The sequence below is a fragment of the Cervus elaphus genome, chromosome 2 (genome assembly GCF_910594005.1).
Source record: "Cervus elaphus chromosome 2, mCerEla1.1, whole genome shotgun sequence".
NCBI classification, from domain to species: Eukaryota; Metazoa; Chordata; class Mammalia; order Artiodactyla; family Cervidae; genus Cervus; species Cervus elaphus.
This window is the reverse complement of record NC_057816.1, coordinates 12,648,724-12,654,832: the sequence shown is the minus strand read 5'-3', so window position 1 is coordinate 12,654,832 and position 6,109 is coordinate 12,648,724.

Here is a 6,109-nt window from a genome sequence, read left to right as displayed (position 1 = left end):
ACAAACCTTTGGGGCTGTTTTGTGCCCAGGCACATGGAGCTCTGGAGATTGGCAGGCTCTCTTTCGACTTCAGAGTGCAGTGTATGGGGATCTGCTGTCGTCTGGGCCCTGGGTTATATCTTCAGTCTGGGTTCACATCTGAGTGGTTAGCTCTAGTTGGGTTTAATTATGTCATCTTGCTCTTTATCTTCCATTTGTCCCAAGTTCTTTCTTTCCATTTCTCTTTTTACTTCTTTGTGACTGAGTAGTTTTTGTGATTCCCTTATAGATCTTTTGTCATTTATTAACAATAACTTTTTAAAAAGTTTTAAGATCCATGGTATGCATCTTTAACTTGCCCATCTATCATTATTAATATGATAATTATCAATAGTTATTAAATCATATATTTATTTGTCATTTCTTTGGCTGTGTTGAATCTTAGTCTGGCATGCAGGTCATCCTCGTGGAAGGGACTGTCTATTGAAGGAGGGCAAGCTCAGTACTTGCAGCATGTAAACTCTGTTTGAGACATGCAGGCTTAGTTACTCAGTGGCATGTGGGATCTCATTTCTCTGGCAAAGGAACAAACCAGCATCCCCTGCATTGCAAAGCAGTTCCTTAACCATTGGACCACCAAGGAAGTCCCTATATTTACCTTTTAATATATATTACATGTTTGTCATTTTGGGTACTGTTCATTCCCCTGCAGATCCAGATTTCCACTTCCTTTTAAATTCCTTCTGACTTGAGACCTTTTTAAAAACATTTATTATATTGGCCTGTTGGTGGTGATGCAGTACCTATGGACACCTTATCTTTGACAAAGGAGGCAAAGATATACAATGGAAAAAAGACAACCTCTTTAATAAGTGGTGCTGGGAAAACTGGTCAACCACTTGTAAAAGAATGAAACTAGAACACTCTCTAACACCATACACAAAAATAAACTCAAAATGGATTAAAGATCTAAATATAAGACCAGAAACTATGTAACTCCTAGAGGAGAACATAGGCAAAACACTCTCCAACATAAACCACAGCAGGATCCTCTATGTCTCACCTCCCAGAATAGTAGATATAAAAGCAAAAATAAAAAAATGGGACCTAATGAAACTTAAAAGCTTTTGCACAACAGAGGAAACTATACACAAGGTGAAAAGACAGCCTTCAGAATGGGAGAAAATAATAGCAAACGAAGCAACAGACAAAGGATTAATCTCAAAAATATACAAGCAACTCCTGAAGCTCAATTCCAGAAAACTAATTGACCCAATCAAAAAATGGGCCAAAGAACTAAACAGGCATTTCTCCAAAGAAGACATACAGATGGCTAACAAACACATGTAAAGATGCTCAACACCACTCATTATCAGAGAAATGCAAATCAAAGCCACAATGAGATATCATTACACGCAAGTCAGGATGGCTGCTATGCAAAAGTCTACAAGCAACAAATGCTGGAAAGGGTGTGGAGAAAAGGGAACCCTCTTACACTGTTGGTGGGAATGCAAACTAGTACAGCCACTATGGAGAACAGTGTGGAGATTTCTTCAAAACCTGGAAATAGAACTGCCATATGACCCAGCAATCCCACTTCTGGGCACACACACAGAGGAATCCAGATCTGAAAGAGACACCTGTACCCCAATGTTCATCGCAGCACTGTTTATAATAGCCAGGACATGGAAGCAACCTAGATGCCCATCAGCAGAGGAATGGATAAGGAAGCTGTGCTACATATACACCGTGGAATATTACTCAGCCATTAAAAAGAATTCATTTGAATCAGTTCTAATGAGATGGATGAAACTGGAGCCCATTATACAGAATGAAGTAAGCCAGAAAGTTAAACAGCAATACAGTATACTAACACATATATATGGAATTTGGAAACATGGTAATGATAACCCTATATGCAAAACAGAAAAAGAGACACAGATGTACAGAACGGACTTTTGGACTCTGTGGGAGAAGGCGAGGGTGGGATGTTTTGAGAGAACAGTATTGAAACCTGTATATTATCAAGGGTGAAACAGATCACCAGCCCAGGTGGGATGCATGAGGCAAGTGCTCGGGGCTGGTGCACTGGGAAGACCCAGAGCGAAGGGGTGGGGAGGGAGGCGGGAGGGGGGATCAGGATGTGAAATACATATAAATTATTGGCTGATTCATGTGAATGCATGGCCAAAACCACTAAAATATTGTAAATTAACTAGCCTCCAACTAATAACAATAAATGGAAAAAAAATAAAGATTTCATCATATCTGCAAAATTTTCAGCCAGTTGCTACGAAGTTCTTTTTTCTATTCTCCTTTCACTTCCTGTGGGATTCCATTTACATATATTTTAGTATTCTTTACATATATTTTACATATATTTAGTTTCAAGTCTCTGTGATGGAGAATTAGTTTTTTCCCAAATCTTCCATTCCTGTTTTCCATGCCTCTATTTAACATACTCTATATTCTTCAGCTTCATGAATATACAGATTATTGTTCTGGTAAGCATTTTAATGTCCTTCCCTGCTAATTATGTAATGTATATTTTAACTGTGTTTTTACTAATTGATTTTTCCGTCATGATGGATATTTTCTTGCTTCTTTGCACATCAGAAATTTTTTTTAATGTCTTTATTTATCTTAATTAGAGGATAATTATTTTAAAATATTGTGACTGACCTAGGACAAATACTTTGACAATTCATAATGAAATGTTATTTGAATATTGGATATGGTCACTTCTACTCTTTGGATCCTGGATATTTTTTAATTTTTATAATTACTCTTGGCACTGTTTGCACACACTGTTAATTTCTTGGAAACAATTGTACTTTTTGAAGGCTTGCTAACCACTTTTTTTAGCTGAGATGAGAGCAGCCTTTAGACCAGGTTTACTATTCCCCACTAGCAAGGCAATATTGTCTTCAGGGCCATACTGGTGTCATGGGAATTATGAGTAATTTGCAGGCTGGTTGGTGGGGACACAATTAGACCTGGCTCAATTTGAGACTCAAGGATTGCTCCCTATAATACTGACCAGTACTATCAACTCTCTGCTGAAGACTGGAGGGGTATCCCCTGTACACTGCCACAGATCTCTGTGTGTAGCTCTCTCCTGTGAACTCTAACTATCTAGAGTCTCAAATCTCTCTTCTTGGGGAGACCATTTGTCTCTGCCTAGTTACCACTTCCATGGATGTGTTGGAAATTATTTCTAGAGTTGGGGCAATTGTAGAACTCACCTTGCTTGCTCCCCCGCTCAAGAATCCATTCTCTGCTGCCTGATGTTTGATGTAACAAACTGCTCTTTCATTTGTCTACTTTGGAGTTGTTTGAGACAGGAGGATAAATGTCTCTTTTATTTCTTTATGTCGACTAAAATGGAGGTCACCCTGCAATCAGAACTCACTGAATGCCTTGTGAATGCCAGGCACTGACTTCTGTGCTTGGGTGCAGACTTGGTTGGGAATATGTGTTGGGGCCTTGGGGAGACCCAGTCTTGCTGGAGAAACAGGCTGATTACAAATAACATTTGCTATGGGGTATGTTCAGTTCAGTTCAGTCACTCAGTCATGTCTGCCTCTTTGCAACCCCATGGACTGCAGCATGCCAGGTCTCCCTGTCCTTCACCAACTCCTAGAGCTTGTTCAAACTCATGTGCATCGAGTCAGTGATGCCATCCAACCATCTCATCCTCTGTCATATTCTTCTCCTCCTGCCTTCAATCTTTCCCAGCAATAGGGTCTTTTCTAATGAGTACGTTCTTCACATCAGTTGGTCAAAGTATTGGTGTTTCAACTTCAGCATCGGTCCTTCCAATAAATATTCACGATTGTTTTCCTTTAGCATTGACTGGTTGAAACTCCTTGTAGTCCAATGGATTCTCAAGAGTCTTGTCCAACTCCACAGTTCAAAACCATCAATTCTTCATCACTCACATTTTTTTATGATCCAGTTGTCACATCCATACACAATAACTGGAAAAATCATATCTTTGATCATACTGAATATTTTCAGCAAAGTAATGTCTCTTCTTTTAAAAATTTTGTCTAGGTTTGTCATAGCTTTTCTTCAAACGAGCAAGCATCTTTTAATTTCATGGCTGCAGTCATCATCTGCAGTGATTCTGGAGCCCCCCAAAATAAAGTCTCTCACTGTTTCCATTGTTTCCCCATTTATTTTCCATGAAGTGATGGGACCAAATGCCATGATCTTCATTTTCTGAATGTGGAGTTTAAGCCTGATGTTTCACTCTCCTCTTTAACTTTTATCAAGTGACTTTTTAGTTTCTCTTCACTTTCTGCCTTGAGGGCGGTGTCTTCTGCATATTTGAGGTTATTGATATTTCTTCCAGCAATCGTGATTTCAGCTTGTGCTTCATCCACTTGGGCATTTCGCATGATATACTCAGCATACAATTTAAATAAGCAAGGTGACAATGAAACGTTGCTGCTCAACCACACAAAGATGCCTGGATTTTTGGCTTCCGGAGGAGAAGAATTCAATCCGGGGCCAGAGATGAGGCTTGTTTGCCTAGAGCTTTTGTGTAAGAAAGTTTTGTTAAAGTATAAAGGAGATAGAGAAAGCTTCTGACATAGACATCAGCAGGGGGCAGAAAGAGTACCCCCTTGCTAGTGTTAGCCATGGAGTTATATACTCTCTAATTAGTTATTACAGTAGATCAAAAGAATGTCTGAAGGTTGTAAAGACCTCACTAGGCCTACTCCCATAAATTACACCATAAGATAACAGGATTAGGCAGAAGGTTTTTTTCCAGAGACTGTCCTCAAGCAGGATACATGATTCTTATATAATCCTGAGGAATGTAGAGGGAAAAATAAGTTTATCCTTTCTTCCTTCTTGAGAATTCCAGACTGCTCTCTCCTTGGGGACCCCTGGACTTCTTATCAATCTGCCTAGGAATTGACTCTCTCATTCCCACATTTTCTTTTAGATGAATTATTTTGCCAAGGGAAAGGACCTTTGTTTTCATTTCATAACTACTTCCTGCTGTCTAGGGGCATGGTCCCTAAATTGCTAAGGCAACATATTCTCCTACCCTCATATTGAGGGTCTCTGATCCAGGGACCCCAAGTGATAGTTGGAGGAGGTTGTGGCACTCATAGGAGCTCAGACTACCATTTGTAACTTAAAAGCCTTCATTCGACTAGAAACAAGTCCAATTATGTAGTTACAGATGCAGGGAACAAACAGCAAAAATGGAACAATCAGAATTATTGTCATCAAGATAGTTTTCCTCCATGGGGAACTAGTTACCGTCTCCCAAAGTGAGGCACTTGAGGTTTCAGGAGTCTCCATAGCCCCAATCATCGTGGTCATGCGTTTAGTAAAATGAGTAACATTAGTGCTCATATCAGGTATATAAGTACAGCATTGGGTATGAATAATGGCACAAGTTCCTCCTTGCACAGGTGGCAGAATATCTAAAGCTAATCTTTTTTGTAAAACCATCTTTCTAATTTGTGCTTGTTCAACATTAAGAGTTGAAATAGCTTTTTGAGAATCTTGTAATGACTGTTGGGTAAAATTAGCATAACATCTGTAGTTCCCAAAGAGGGAACAAACACTGCAGCCAAATAATCATACCAGTGAAATACAGACCTTGTCCACCGAGTTTTAAGGTGGGGTAAATTAGCAGGCTTTTCCAGACGCTCTGAAAATATAAAGTCGTGAGTAAAGGCTAGGCCTAGGGTGCATCTCCTTATCCAACCAGGGGAAACCATGCCCATAGGTAAGAGCCACATATCCAATAAGTCTGATATGAGCAAGCCAGTGTGACTGAGATATCCAGTCCCAATGTGCCTGGCCAGACAAATGGAGGACTTGAATTGTAGTTGGGACACACGGGAATGATTATATTGCATATTTCCTGAGGCAAAAATCATAAGTGTTTCCAATCACTATAATTAAGTTGCTGACTAACTTCAGGGGATGGCTCTCTTTGTTCCCAGCATATTGGGGCAGTAGATATTAGACGTCCTTTCTCAGGAATTAATTATATAACCTCATTCCATATTTGATAAACGTCAGGTAAAAAACCATTATATCTAGACCTATTTGCCTTATATGTAGCAAAATCGTCATTGAACAGAGACAATGTATAAGC